Raw genomic sequence first — 15,056 nt, forward strand, 5'->3', positions numbered from 1 at the left:
CCGCCCCTTCTCCCGCCCTGCATCTCCAACTGTGACGCAGTGGTGAGGACGGTCGTGGTGGGGATGATGTCATGATGCCGACGACGACGTCACGCGACTGAAGGCCATGATGCCATGACGTCATCACGACGACAACGATGAGGTCATGACAGGGACGTCGTGCTGCTGGGCACGAAGATGATGGTTGGTGCCTGCTGTGTACCAGGTGTCACTGTAAGCATTTGGCACGTACTGACCCAGGGAACGCTCTTAATCCCCTTTCACAGATGTGGAGACTACTTGCAGAGCGTCCTTCCGCTGTGCGCGGCTCTGGGCATCCCCCTCCCTCGGGCCGGGAGGCCCGCACCAGCTCTGAGCCTCTGCCGTTCGAGCCCCAGCAGGAGGGGCAGGTCCTCCCTGCTGCTTTTCCAGCATTCACCCTCGACCCCACCGCCGTCCCTTCTTTGGGCACCAGGCAGGCTGACCCGAGTCCTAGAGCGCAGGCCCCACCTGCGGGACAGCTGGGCCGAGAGCCCTTCGCGGCGTTTGTGTGTGGTTTGTCTGAAGGACCCCTGGGGACGGAGACCACCTTCACTTCCTCTTCCTTTGCTAACAAAGCGTATGGGGGCTCCATGTCCACTGGCCACTTGGGCAGCAAGCAGCACAGCTCAAAGCTGCTTCCACGCTCCCCTATGCAGTTGTGGCTTTGTGGTCGTCCCACGGAGGACACGGAGCCCAAAGCAAGCAACGGTGCCTCCGCTCAGAGGAGCCCCGTGTGCAGCTGGGCCCAGCTGCAACTCCACGAGCCTCTGCCCTCCCGTGGTGCCCTCCTTCCTGGTCATGCCTCCTCCTCACCCAGACCCAGGTCAGACTGGCTTTCTGGCTCTCCCCTTTTCCGGCTTGCCAAATGTGAGACCCTGCTGTAAGTTCCCTGAAGCAGCTTTCAGTAAATTATGGTGGAAGGGTGTTTCTTTAACCCAAACCCCAAGCTTGAATCAAAATAGAAACAAAGAACAGGCTGCTCTAGGCCCCCCGAGTGTGCAGGTCCGTGTTCAGCCTGAGCGTGTGAGCATGGCCTGTGCCGGTCTCTGGGTGCAAATTCAGTCATTTCAGGCTGAGAAAACTATCTGCAGAACACAGACAAGCTGGAGCCCCATGAAGACTTCATTTGGGATTTGTTGTATCTACTTTAGTGCTTTCAGATCATAGTATGTCATTTCTTGGCTTGGAAACACCAGAATAGGAAATCATGAAATTAAACATGTTTGCCATTTCACCGAAAATTGTAGTTATCAACTTTTGCTTAAAATAAATAATAGTGTTCCTTATGTGGTCGAGATGTCCTTGAAAAGCAGATTAGAAAGAGAATTTTGTAGATTAAGTCTTGTTAACTACAGTCTGACTACACTAGAGAATCTCTCAGAAGAAGGGGTGAATGTTTTAGTAAAAAAATCCTGTCATAATGAAATTCTCTAATTTTTTTGTACTATTCACGTAGATTTTGAGATATGAGACTTCCTTAAATTAAGTCTCACCAAGCAATGAGAATCAAGTTCAACTAACAATGTCACCACCTGGGCCTTTATCTCCTGAAAGCTATAGTCAGATCAAGACCCACCACCAGGTGAATGTCAGAGGCAAATAGTGGGGTATCTCATGACTTTTATTATCCTTGCCTATTATTTTAGTAAAAATTGCAGGTTGATTTGGGACTCTTCATTTGCATTATGTTCTACCACTAGATGAAATTGCATCTACAAAAAGACAACTTAAAATTATTTTCCAGGGTTGTGGAAAAATATTCTGACATATCACCAGATGACTCGTACTCCAGATGAGTCTTGTCAGCTGCAATGTCATCAAAAAATCTTGCTGGCGGCTGGAGCGGAGAACATTGGTCTTTGTCCTACTGAGTGCATTGATCCAAATAAGATTTTCCACATTATGCAGACCCAGTACTGACCGCCTTCGACGCCACCATGATGTCTCCTTTACGCAGGCCACGGGGGCACAGAGCAGATCAAGTATTTGCCCTCTTTGTCCCCCGACCTTGGTGACATGGAGTCCTTCTAACCACTATCCCAAACCAGGCCACCCTTTTAAAGAGCACACCTGACCCCTGTGTGTGGCAGCAGAATGGTGGGGCAGGAACTGAGGGCTGAATTCTGCCAGGGACTCTGGCGGTCAGCTGGCGACCTTTGCTTCCAGACGGAGTCTGCAGCTACGGTGCCGATGCCTTGGTCCCTGAGGTCCCATCGTAATGTCCCTGCTGAGACTTTGCCCCAAAGGAGCGGGAAGAGCATGGTGAGCAAGATTTGCTTTTGTTGGCACAAGGAGTCAACAGTAAATTATTTATTTTGATCCATTTGGGAAATTATTCCTCTCTCAATAAGACCTATCAAACTTCCATGGCCGTTTCTCCACCATCAGAATTTAATGCAAATGTATCAGCATAACTTTCAAATTGGCCTCTAAAACTATCATTTTAGCCTTGACCTTATTACTTTGCAAATGGACCCCACTTACTCCAATCATTCATTCATTCTCGCATGCATGCTTTTAACAAATATCGACACAGTGCTGTGAAAGCGGCGTGCGCGGGGTGCTTTTCTTCGACCGCCAAGGAAACGTGCTAATCCAGCCACAGGGCTCAGCAAAGGTAATGGAGTGTTGGGGGAGGTGGCCCTGGGCGCTCGAACAGGGTCTCTCGTGATGGAGAACAACGGGCATGTTTTCTCAGGAGATTGACATGGTCAGATCTGTAGGTTTTATTGTTTATTTACTTATCTGTTTTTACTTTTTTTTTTTTTATTAAATAAGCTCTATGCCCAACGTGGGGCTCAAACTCACAACCCTGAGATCCAGAGTTTTGTCTACCAACTGAGCCAACTGGGCACCTCTGTGGGATTTATTTTTTAATAATTATTTTACATTTTAATCAAAATAATATGAGAAGTGAAATAGAACCATAGTATTTATTAAGAAAGGCAATAGTCCCCAGCCCATTCCCCAAACCCCCTAGAGGAACAACTTTTCAATTCTAGTGATTTCATCCGTTTCTGTATTTCTAGGCAATATGAGCGCCTGCTCTGCTGTCTCTGCTCAAGTTTTTCCATCACACTATTGTCACCCTACTGGGTTAGATGAGGGCTTTATGGTCCAATCCGCCTGCTCTCCATATCCCCCCATGTAGCCACGCTGCACTTTTGTTGTTGATATCAGTATTTGGTGTTTACCGTATTCTGTAAGTTTTGCTTACTGCTCAGTCAAGTGGTCTATAGGATGGCCATAAAATCTGGAATTATAGATTTTTTTAAAACATGAACTGTATTACAACATCAATAAACCATTACATTCATTAATTTCTGTATTCATCTATGTTTTTAGATGGCGGTCACCCTGTATTATAACCACATCCTCTCTTGTATAGCTTTTTAATTTTCTGGAGTTTGTTTCTTTTTTTTTCTTGATTTTTCTAAGTTCCCATCACTACATCTTCCTGGACTCCCCAGCAACTCTGCAAAATCTCACTGAAGATGCTTTCTATGTGGTTGCAGGGACCAGGTAATCCACCTGCTCCAGGCTGGGTGGTGGCTCTCCTGGCCCCGGGGAGCTGTCAGCATGGGACCCCTGCAAACTTCCCTGAGAATTCATCCCCTTCTCTCCTGATTCACATGCCTACCTTTTCCTTGGATCACCTCCTCATTTGAGCTGAGCACAGTCACAGAGCCCTCAGAGAGCCACTCTCTGTGGAACTTTGCAGGCAGCCTGTGCCAACCCCACTCCAGTGCCATTGACTCCTCAACAAAGGGTTTTAGGGTCTTTGTATCCCTGGTGACCTAAAACTTCACAGTAATGTGCTTCTGACTGTGGAGGCCAATTCTGCCTTGTCCAGGAGAGGGGGGCCAGGGAAGGCGATGGACACTCCTAGACCAGTGTGGCCCACCCAGTGGTTTGGTGCTGCCCCCAGGCTGAGCAGCCAGTACATGACACAGAGGGCAGGGCCACTGGTTGAAGAGGGAGCATGAAGACAGAGGAGTAAGGAAGACCCCATCTTGGGGGAAATCAAAGCCCATTCTGGGGATCTCTGACTTGGACATCGTTGTTGCTCTGCTGCTCTGTCTAGAAGCATCTCTGCTGCTGAGGCTGCAGGGCACAGTGGGGCCCAGGAGACTGTGCTAACTCTGGCCCCCGTCCCTGCCCCAGGTCCAGAGCCTGGTGGGCTTTCATCACTGGGGAGCCAGGACAGCACAGAACTCAGATTGTTACCTGTCCCCTGAAGCCACCTCCAAGGCTGCCATCAACATGAGTCCACTGCAGGGTTTTTCACAGAGCTGAGTGCACTGCAGATGTGAGGCCCCAGGTGGAGGGGAAGCCGTGTAGGATTTCCCACACCACTGGGCAACTCCAGGGTCAGTCAGGGGCCCATCAGACATGGTGCTCGCAGGGCACTGGTCACCGGGTCCCTGCCTGGCTCAGCCCCATCATCCCTCAGGTCTCCATGCAGCCTGGCTCCTCACCCTCCACCCTCAGTGCCCTGGTCATTGGTCCTCCTACCACCTTCAAGATGGCCCACAGCCTGGAGGCCACGGAGGAAGCCTGGAGAGTGCAGGCAGCCCCACACCCACCCAGACTGAGGTGGGTCCTGGTTCCCCAGGGCCAGCCCCCTCACCTCCTTGTCTTGGTCTGTGTCTTCTCTAGCTGGTGGCCTCCTGGTACCCACTGGGAATCCACCATGGAGGCTGTGCAAGCGCCCAGGAAGCTGCCAAGGGCCCACTCAGAGACTGACTGGCATCTCCCTGCTGCCCTCCCCCTTTCCCCTTTCAGCTGAGCAATAAATAATTTGGGACATATTTATACTAAAATATTAGTTGTTGTTCTGAGCTTCAAACCGAACTTGGCATCTGGTATTTTATCTGGCAGACTGACAGGGGCGGGGCAGGGCAGGAAATCCCCAGCTGGGTCGCCAGGGGCCCGTGAGTCCCGGTGGCTCCGAGGTCACACCCCCTGCCCCCTGCCCCCTTTGCCAGAACGTCTTTCACCCCAGGACCTAAGAATGGTGTCCGGGCGCTCTCTGCAGAACGTCCACCAGGGGCTCTGCTTGCTCTTTCTCAGGAGTCACTGGGGTCAGCTGGGCAGGCTTCGGAGGAGGACACGGGCTGCCGAGCAAGCCACAGTTAACGTGCTGCATTTGTGTCCACGCGACGGTGGCCTCTGCCCTCCCCCTTCCCCTGTGTCCCTCCCCCACGGGGACACTTTCTCATCACCAAGGAAGGTGTGGCAGGTGAGACTAAGACCTTGGGAGGGACGTGGGGGCTTCATGCCTGGACACCCACAGTGACAGGTGTCACGGCCAGCCAGTGGGCCTCCCTCACACTGTGGGCAGACCCTCGAGGCCACTCGCTGGTCCGAGGCTACTGCCTCGTCGGGCTGTTCACTCTCAGGCCCCAGCATCAAGGGCGCTGGAGTCGTGGTGGCAGGGCCCCGTGGAGGCCAGGAGCCGGCAGACGAGGAATGAGCACAGGGGCACCTGGTCCCCAGGGCACAGACCCAACAGGCGCCAACCCTCAGTCCCATCTTGCTCGGCTGTCTGCGTGGGTCGCCTCGGGGGGAAACAGGTGAGGTTGTAACTACACAACTGCTCTTGGAAGGGAGAAGCCAGAGAGGCTAGTAGCGGGAGCTCCCCCCTCCACGTCTGGCGCCCCCACTGCAGAGCGGCACCCAGGACGGCCCTTCCCCTGGGAGACTCGCCTGGAGCCCCGCGCCCAGGACAGGGGCCGTAGCTGGGTTTCGGTGACACTTTCTGGGGCTGTCGCTGTCCTCACTTCTCTGCCCCGGATCCCAGGCTCAGCTTGGGTCTAATTCACACTCAGAGGGGGGGCCTCGCCTGACAAGTTGTGGACGAGGAGGAGGCAGGACCACCTCTCAGCCCTGCCCTCACCCGTTGACTCGGGCATCGCCCTGCGGGGGCCCAGGACAAGTTTCTTCCTTCCTTCCCAGGGTCCTGATCCTGGATCACTGCCTCTTGTCTTTCCTTGAAAAATGCTCTTTGGGGCGCCTGGGTGGCTCAGTCGGTGAAGCGTCTGCCTTCGGCTCAGGTCATGGTCCCAGGGTCCTGGGATCGAGTCCTGCATCGGGCTCCCTGCTCGGCAGGAAGCCGGCTTCTCCCTCTACCCCTGCCCCTCCCCCCTGCTCATGTGTGCGCGCGTGCTCTCTCTCTCAAATAAATAAAAACATCTTAAAAAAATAAACTTACCAAAACTTTGGTAAGTTAAATAAATAAATAAATATAAAAACGCTCTTTGACTGAAATGTCCATAGCAATGCCTTTCAATGCAGAAAATTTTGGAAATACAGAGAAAGTATCCTAAGTCTAAATTCTTAAAAAGAAGTAACTTCTGAGTGACTATTATGTCAGTTGTAAGCCTTTAACACAGGAAAATGAAGCACCCAATGTCATCATGATCCCAGAAAAAATCATCAAAGCAAATCTGGCACGATCCTCAGGAAGGAGCCTGTTCCCTGCCGACATGGGACATGGCAACCACGTGTCCTTGTGGTCGATTTAGTGCCACATTCTTCACATTTGTGTGTGTTTTTGTTGGTGATTTCATGGTTTAAAATGGCCCCAAGCAGAGTGCTGAAGAGCCATCCAGGGCCCATGAGCGCAAGAAGGCGTGATGCGCCTCGAGGAGAAAACACGTGTGTGTGATGAGCTTCCTTAGGCCTGGCTTACGGCACTCTGGCTGCAAGCTCAGCGTTAGTGAGTCCACTGCACGTGGTAAAGGAGGCGTCTTTAAACAGAGACCCGCGTACAGCAGGTGGTGTGCGGCTCGGTGGGTGAAAGCGAGGCCGGCAGGAACCTAGCACAGCGGCTCCCCAGGCACCAGCCACGGTCCGCGGTGGCTAATCAGTGTGCAGACTTTGCGGGATGTAAGTGCCATGAACTCTGAGGACTGGTCCTTGAGGAACAGCCAGCCTGGGGCGGCAGCTTCCTACTGCCTCTGATGCGTGCAGTCGCGTGGTCTCGTACGGTGAGAGAAATAGATATAAAGTGCACGTTTTACACGAAGACACGTACGTGTGCAACACGCATCTGCACCTGTACACGTATTTAAAGTGATTCTTTCTCTCCGTTTTGTGTACACCAGACACGGTGCCGTTAGCATTTTCACCTCTTGCTGAGCACAGCGGGATGACGAGAGGCATCACAACGTCTCTGACAGACCGGCCCCATGCGGGCCACTGCCCTGCCGGGGAAGCCCGCGAGGGCTGACAGAGGCTGAATGAGGCCTCCTCCGAGTTCTCAAGTCCTGTGACTCAACTCAGACTTCAACCGCGGGCTGTGTGCTGCATAGACCAGCACTGTAGCCGGTTCTGCAAGCAGGGCGTGCAAAACGAGGGCCTCCGTGGGCTGTGGGCTTTAGAGGAGACGGGCCAGGGCTGCGCACCTCGAGCCCTGTGCTCCTTCCACACGGAGCTGCTCCATCTTTATTCTCGTGATTACTTTTCCAACTTTATAACTTCAAAGCCACATTTTTCTCCCCGCCCTCCCTCTCAGAGGCAGCACTGGGACCCTTGGGCCAGGGCAGGGGAGGCAAGCTGGCTTGGTTCGGGGAGGGTGCACCCTGGGAAGCAGGCTGCCTTGTGTGCAGACGGTCTGACTCCAGGTACTCAGAGCTCAGTCTCCACCAGGATCACGGGCCTGGCTCATCTCTCAACGACCTTGCCCACCGTACAGAGAGGGAAGGGACCCGCGCTGTCTCCACAGAGATGTCCAAGTGCAGGGTAGACACATTGCAGAGCAGAGGTGAGCAGCAGAGAACACTCACGGTGTCCACTCTGCAGTGCGGTGAGCACACGGGGTCCCTGCTGCTGAGGGCACCAAGCCCACTGGCCCCTGGGACGCAAGCTGGAGCCCCCGAGGACGCAAGCTGGAACCCCCAGGGTCACAGGCTGGAGCCCCCCCGGGGCTGGCCTCGTGGCCAGTGGCCGCACGTCTCAGTGGAGACGTGGTCTGAGAGAACAAAGGTCTGGGGGGGTCTGTTGGTGCTTCTCGGACCCGGGTCAGTCTGCACTGCCCGGACCACACGATCCTAGAGCAGCGGGGACTTCGGAATGGTGCCCTTGTTAATGTGGGTCAGGCTGTGGAGGACAGGCAGACCAGCCTTCATGCAAGCTGGAGGACAGGAAGGAGTCCGTGAGCTCCTTCATCAGGAGTCTGTGACCTCCTCCAGGCCAGCCAGAGGGACGAGATGTACCGTGAGGCAATTCTAGTGCAGAGAGTCACGCAAGTGCAGATGGTGCCCCTGGATTCAGAGAAAAGACTGCTGCGGGGCCACCAGATACAAAGTCATACAAGAATCCGCCTGTGGAGGAACGTTCTTGGTGTCAGATGCAGCTGTAGGAGCGACCCCAGAGCTCCTGGAGACTCAGACAGGAGAGTCTGGATCTGATGAGAACAGGCACTGGGGACAGATGAGGTTTAAGAGATGAATTCTTATGAGTGATGCTCAAGGATGGACTAGAGAGACGAGGGCATGAACCAGGATGATTTTGCTCCACATGATGAGCAATTGGCTTCTGGTGTAAAATGCAGGGTCACTGTGGGGTCAGATAGGGCCCCAGTTTTCGTCTCCTCCCTGGGCTTCTTACTGTGCAAACCTGGGAGCACAGGAATCCCACCCCCGCATTGAGGGGGTTCAGAGTGCATCATTCCCGGGGAACCTCTCCTTCTCTCCTGTGGCGCCCTGAATCCAGGAGGCCTGGGTGCTGCCCAGCGAGGCCCAGCTTGCCCCTCGTGGGTGTCCTCACTGCCCCTTCCCCCCTGATTCCCGAAGGTCAGGGGGCTCTGCTGTCCCCTTGCCCAGTCTGGGCACTGGGTCTTGTCCATTTCTGGACACCCGATGCTTGTAGCCCAGCCTCCCTGGTACCACACACGACCTCACTTCCTGAAGTAAGTCCTGCCCACCCCAGGAAGCAGGATCCAGCCCCCGCACCCCCGGGTGCTCTCCCATTGCCCACCTCTCCTGGCTCTCCTCTGCCCCGGGACCTGAGCATCATGTCCACGGGGGCCAGTCACTGACCATGCCAAGACCAGAGGGTGACTTTTGGAGCCGGTGCATGTGATCCAACTGGGGCCCCCAGGTCAAGGTTACCCCCCACTCCAGGCTGGGCCCTTGTTGAAAAGCCCCAGAAGACGCACACCCTGTCCCCAGGGGCGGGCCCGTGGGCCATGAGGCTCTACTCACTCCTGCTCCCCACTGCTCACCTCCAGCAGGCTCTGTGCTCTGCCTTCCCCCAGGCCCGGCCCGCCACCGCCTGGCCCGCTCGGAGCCCAGCTCTCCGGGCCGATGGCATGCAGCCGGCCTGCAGCACCCAGAGAGCCGCCGGGGAGCCCGTGCCGCACACGGGAGCCCCACGGCCAGGCACCTCCTCTGGCGGGGACTCAACCGTGTGGGACACAGGGCGCCATCCCAGCCCCCCTGGGGGCCTCCTGTCACTTGCCCTCCCTGTCACTGTGCGGAGGGGAGCGGACCGACGTCCTGTTTTCCAGCTCTTGCCGCTTCTCTGCGCTGGTGCGTGTGTCATGCCCCCCAGCTACTCTTCATTCTCCTGACGTGCTTTCTCCTGTCCTTGAAAACCGTCCTCAAGGGTAATTGTTGATCGGCGTAAATGGCAACAAAGCCTCTTCACACTCCGCCGATAGGTCACCAAACCTCAGTTCCGCGTTGTTTGTGTCTGTTTCTCTCGTGGGGCGTCCCGTGGATTCCCACAGGCGCCGAGGGCACCCTGGGGCTGCTTGGGTGGGATCTGAGTGTGCAGTTCAAGGACGCGCGTGTGTGTGTGCAGGCACAGCAGGTTGGCGTGGCTGGTCCCAGCCGGTGCTGCATGCCAGGCCGTGAGGATGTGCTTGGTCCAGGTGCCCCGTGCGTGTGTTCCCCCCGCACCCACTGCGCTGTGTTGGGGGCAGGGGCCAGGTTCTGTTGGCCACTGTCTTGAATCAAAGCTGATTTCCTACATAAAGGGATTCTGTTCTGTCCCGCAGTGGCTCAGAGCCTGGCGTCCCAGCCGTAGATGCTTCAGCTGCGTTTGACACACCCGGTACCTTCATTCCTCTTGCCTAAAGTTCTGCCAGCCTACAAACCTGGCTGAGTGCTCACCATGCCTGTGTGTCACGGCCTTTCAGGGGTTCCTGGCAGCCCAGGTCCATGACGATCACGCTGGTCAAGACGCACTCTTTAATCAAGGAAGCGGGTTATTGTGCATTTGCAGCCCCCTGGGACAGCACTGCAGAACAGATGCCCAACGGAGAATTGCTGAATCAGATTATGTTTTGTTAAATGAAAACGGCCTGGAGTCAGGGAGACGGCGGCCTGAGTGGGGGGAGGAACCGAACAACCTTAGGAGACAGGTGATAGCCCCAGAGCCAGCTGCAGAATTTACCCAGAAGCTGAAGGGGACTCCAAACCCAGGGAGGCGCAGACAGGGGCGTGGCCTTCAGTGCAGAACTCAGAGTGGCGACTCCTCCAGGCAGGCCTCAGGGATGTTTTCCACCACCAAGAGATCCCCCCATTGCATTTTCTAGAAGGCACATTACAACCATTACACGGGGGAAGTAGACTGAACATTCACTCTATTAATAAAAGGTCTTTGTAGAAAAATGCCAACTCGTGCTAAGCTACAACGTCTGGCATTTATTCATTTTTTTGATCTTAGAACACCTTTAAAAATTATTGAAGACCCCCAAGAGCTTTTGTTCATGTGGTGTGCACCTGACACATACCATATTGGCAATCAAAGCTGAGAAATGCAAAAATATTAATCGATCGATTCATCTAAAATTAACAATAATAAACCCCTCAAGTATCAGCAGAAGTAACATTTTCATGAAACATAACAAAAAATTTTAGTGAGAAGAATGGCATCATTTTGTTTTTGCAAATGTCTTTCCTGTCTGCTTAGTGGTTAGAGTCTCATCTCTATTCCAGATTATCTAGTTGGAAAAGAGGAGCATTCTGTTGGTCTTTCTGGATAATTGTGTGTATTCTTTGATATTACACGAAACATAAGTGCTAGTTGCCACGTGGGCCAGCAAACCGTGCCATGCCTTGAAGGACGCTGGCCTGGCTCAGCTTTGGAACACCGTGTGCCGGTCCTTTGGAGAAGGTCAGCTGGTGGGTTGTGCAGATCTTCCAATCCTTACACAATATCAAAAAGTCACATTTGTCAGTATCATCACCAACCTCCTCAGGAAAGTGGAAAATGGAGAAGAGCCCGGTGGCTGGTACGAGTTCTCCAAAATTCTAATTTTTGCTTGAAAGTCGAAATTTTGTTGTCAGCAACGAATACTGTCCATCATTTGCCTTAAAGCAAACTGTGCACCTTGTTCATTTTTGAGAAAATGTTGGCCAGAAGCCCATCCGAGTGACCTTCACGGGCTTTGGTTGTGTCTCAAGAAGGTGCTGGTTTGGTCTTGAGCGTACCTCCTCCTTCCCCATGGTGGCATCATACTCGACAAGCGTGCTCCCCGGGGGCTCACACAGGATGTTAACAAGATCTGTACGGGAGGGTTGAGATAGAATAAAGTTAGTGCCTTCTTGCTTTACTAAGGTCCTTTTACGTGACCCGGCATCACGTGGTTTTACGGCAAGTGGGTGATGGTGGAGCAGCGTGCTTCCAGGGCCGATGGCAGCTCAGCATCACCGCAACTAGTCGGGCCCGTGGACTGGCCGGCAGTAGCCGGGGAGGCAGAGGAAGGTCCGTGCGCTAGCGCTGGAGCTGTAGGGTCTGGTCCTGGCCTTTCAGCTGCCACCATGGCAATGTGGGGGGCCCCGAGCTCCACTGGGCCCGTCCTTGGTTACGAACCCTGGACGGCACACCAGACCTCCAGTCCCCCCGGGCATGCCTGCTTCCCACGGAGCAGGAGTCCCGCAGCTTTTGCGGGATTTTCACGTTTCCATTTGCTTTCAGATTTTGAATTTCCGTGAACACAGTTCCTCTTACTGTCTGTGCTCATACGTCTCGGAGTCAGGGTCCGGCTGCTGGGCCTGGAAGGAGCCGAGTGTCCATCTGCCCAGGGCGTGCGTGTCCATGCAGGGTCTCTATTCTCTGTGGTTGGGTGAAGTTCAGTCAGAAACACTACTGACAGACACTCGGTATGGACATTTATGCCTCCTTGTCGAATGGTTACTCCATCGACCTGCTGAGTGTGACTAGCAGCAGGCGCTTGGTCCCAGGCTGGCCCTGCGGGGCAGAGCAGGTGGACGGAAGCTTGAGAGACTCGGGAAGAGCCGTCCTCACTCTGGGGACTGCCTTGGTGTCCCAGCCCCATGTTCCCTATCTCCCCAAATACCAAACTAACACAGAAAGACAGACTGGGGATTGCTCACTCCCCTCCCCCGCCCTTTCTAGATTTGCCCACGACACAAGGCAGTGGATGCCCTGCTGCCCAGGGACACACACGGCTCCTGCTTTCACACTTTGGGGTCAGGTTAGAGAGCCACAAGGACGCACACGGTGGGGGGACGTCAGGAAAGACCCACAATCAATAAAACGACCCACGCACCTGACAGTAGCGAGGGGGTCGTCCTGCGTGTGTCTTCACCCTCAGGCAGCTGCATCACCTGCGCACGCAGACGGCCGCAGGGCGCCTGAGTCAGGCCCAGCTGCAAGGTTAGCGGTGAAGTCCTGTTAGGAGTGGTGGCCGCGGTGAGCAGTCCTGTGTCCGCGTGCGTCTGCGTGCGTCCACGTGCGCAGGGCGGGCCTCGCTGACACACTCCTGCTCCACGTGCGTCCACAGGCCAGGGGCTCCAGCCGCAGAGCTGCAGGGACCCGGGGCCTCGGTGAAGGGCATGCCTGCCTGGGGCTCAGAGTGGAAGTCGGGCGCCGCTCTGTGCTGGGCAAGCCAGCCTTCGGTCTTACCCCGAGGCCAGCTCCCACTGGGGGGCACCAGCTTTCTCGGTTCACTCCGGTGGAAGAAAGAAGTAACTGAGAGCGTCCACTTTGCAGAGCCATTGCTGTGTGGGGAGAGGAGACCTGGTGTCCCCTGGCCTGTGACGGCCTTGCCTCCTCCAGCGGCTTGTGTCCCCACGCACGGGCCAGTGATCCCCACCCGGGCTGCACGCCAGCCCACCACCTGCAGAGGCCTCAGCCCCGGGGCCGCGCCAGGGCTTGGGCACCGAGCAGTTGATACTTTCCCCCATTTTGCGCATTCATCCACCTTCAGAGGTCACCTGCATCTCATAGAAGCCTCCAGGGAGGCTCAGGACCTTCCTCTTGGTGTAATGGCCGGAGGGCCGCTGCCTTTTGAGCAGACAGTCTGACAAGAAGTTCACCTGATGCTTTGGTTAGTTAGTCCGCTGGTCCAACAGCGGCTAGGAGGAGCGGTTTGGCTTGGGGACCGTGGGTGGAGAGCCCATGGGCGGAGCTGCCGCGTGACCATCCGTGTGGCTGTTAGGATCCCTGGACCCACGGGCCACTCCCGCTGTTGGGCCCTCGTGGCCTTGTGCTCGGTCGTTGGTGGAACTGAAAGCGACAGCCTCCTCCTGAGCCACCGAAGGAGACCCGCCTTGTCGCAGGGCTCTGGGCCTCCGTGAAGCCCGTGGTCGGGGATGCCCTCCCAGGGGGGCGTCTTCCTCCGCTTGTGGGGAGGCCCTTTGCATAACAAACAGGAGGCCCGCTGGGCTGGGTCTCACAGGTAGGGTCCACTGTGGTTATGATCATTAGCGACAACCCACCATAGAAAACACCCACGTGACGGGTGGGTGGGCGTTGGCGGTGACTCATCCCGCGTGGGCCGTCTTCATGCCGTGCACGTCCGATTGCCCTCCCATCCTGACTTGCCATTTCGGCATAAGCACAGGGGGTTCCCGGCCCCTCCTGCCCGCACCATCACCTTGCCTGAGGGCGGCGAGTCAGGACACAGGGCGCGGCACAGGCGGTGAAGGGGCCCAGACAAGGGGAGTTAAAATCCAGATGGTTCGGGAAACACCACAGATGCTGCAAACGGATCCCAGTGGAGGGTGGGGAGCCCTCCGCTCTCTGGATTTTGTTTCTGTGATGGTTTTCTAAGCTTCTCCCTGAGAGCAAATACCCCCTTTACACACAGTTGGTCGGCCCTTTCATTTGTGGCAGAGGCCACCCTCCTGCTGACGGGCATGAGGAAGACAGAGGTATGTCAGGGCCAGAGCCACAGGCCGGAGAACACGGAGGCCACCCAAGCCGCGGCCCGGCAAGACGAGGGAATCGTGGGCCTGGATGACCCTGTGTCCCCGATGCCCCCAGTCCCCTGCTGGCCCGACACCCCAGCCTAGGGCAGTGAGGGGCTGCAGGCCTGTGATCCCCATGGGGACTCAGGGGGGGCAAGGGTCGGTGCAGCCTCACAGAGCCGGACACCCGGGGTGAAGTGAGCCTGCCCCTGGGTCCTGGACTCGGCCTGCTCCTGGGAAGTGGAGATGGTGCCAGGGGGGCCAGTCCTGGGGGTGAAACTCACCCCAGTGATGCTACAGGGTATAGAGATGGGAGAGACCAGCCATCACCTGGGCCTGGCTCCTGACGGTCCCCAGAAGGAGCAGGACCTTCTCTGCCAGCGCCCCCTGCCCCCTGCACAGGAAATGGGGCCCATTTCTGCCTCGGGGTGCGAAGCCCTCGCTCCGCAAGTGAGGAGAGACCAGGGAGACCACCTGCTGGAGGTGATACTGGAGAGTAGAAGACACTCTGCCATCTTGGCGTCTCCTCTCATCCTGGTGGGGGGCTCCCGCTGTCCCAGGTCAGTGGGGGGGTCCCGCCGTCCCAGGTCAGGCACTCCTGTGTTTTCCTCAGCTCCTTCTTCTGGAACAACACGTGGTGAAACCAGGGGAATTTCCCAAACTGTACAGAAAGCGCCATGTTCTTCGGCACGCCTGCCCCGCCCTCCTGTGCTGACCTCTGGGCTCGTCTCCTCGAGCCCCCTTCCCTGGCTCACCTCCTGGGTCATGTCCCCTGTGTCAGTACCAGTGGTTGCTCGAGAGCTTCAGGGATGGGGAGGAGCTCCCGCCTGTGCGGGGCTGTGAGCGCCTGGTGGGGGCCAGCGGTTC

Source organism: Eumetopias jubatus, unplaced genomic scaffold (genome assembly GCF_037043125.1).
Source record: "Eumetopias jubatus isolate StellerSeaLion01/CBP00866 unplaced genomic scaffold, mEumJub1_p1.0 scaffold_16, whole genome shotgun sequence".
Taxonomy (NCBI): Eukaryota; Metazoa; Chordata; class Mammalia; order Carnivora; family Otariidae; genus Eumetopias; species Eumetopias jubatus.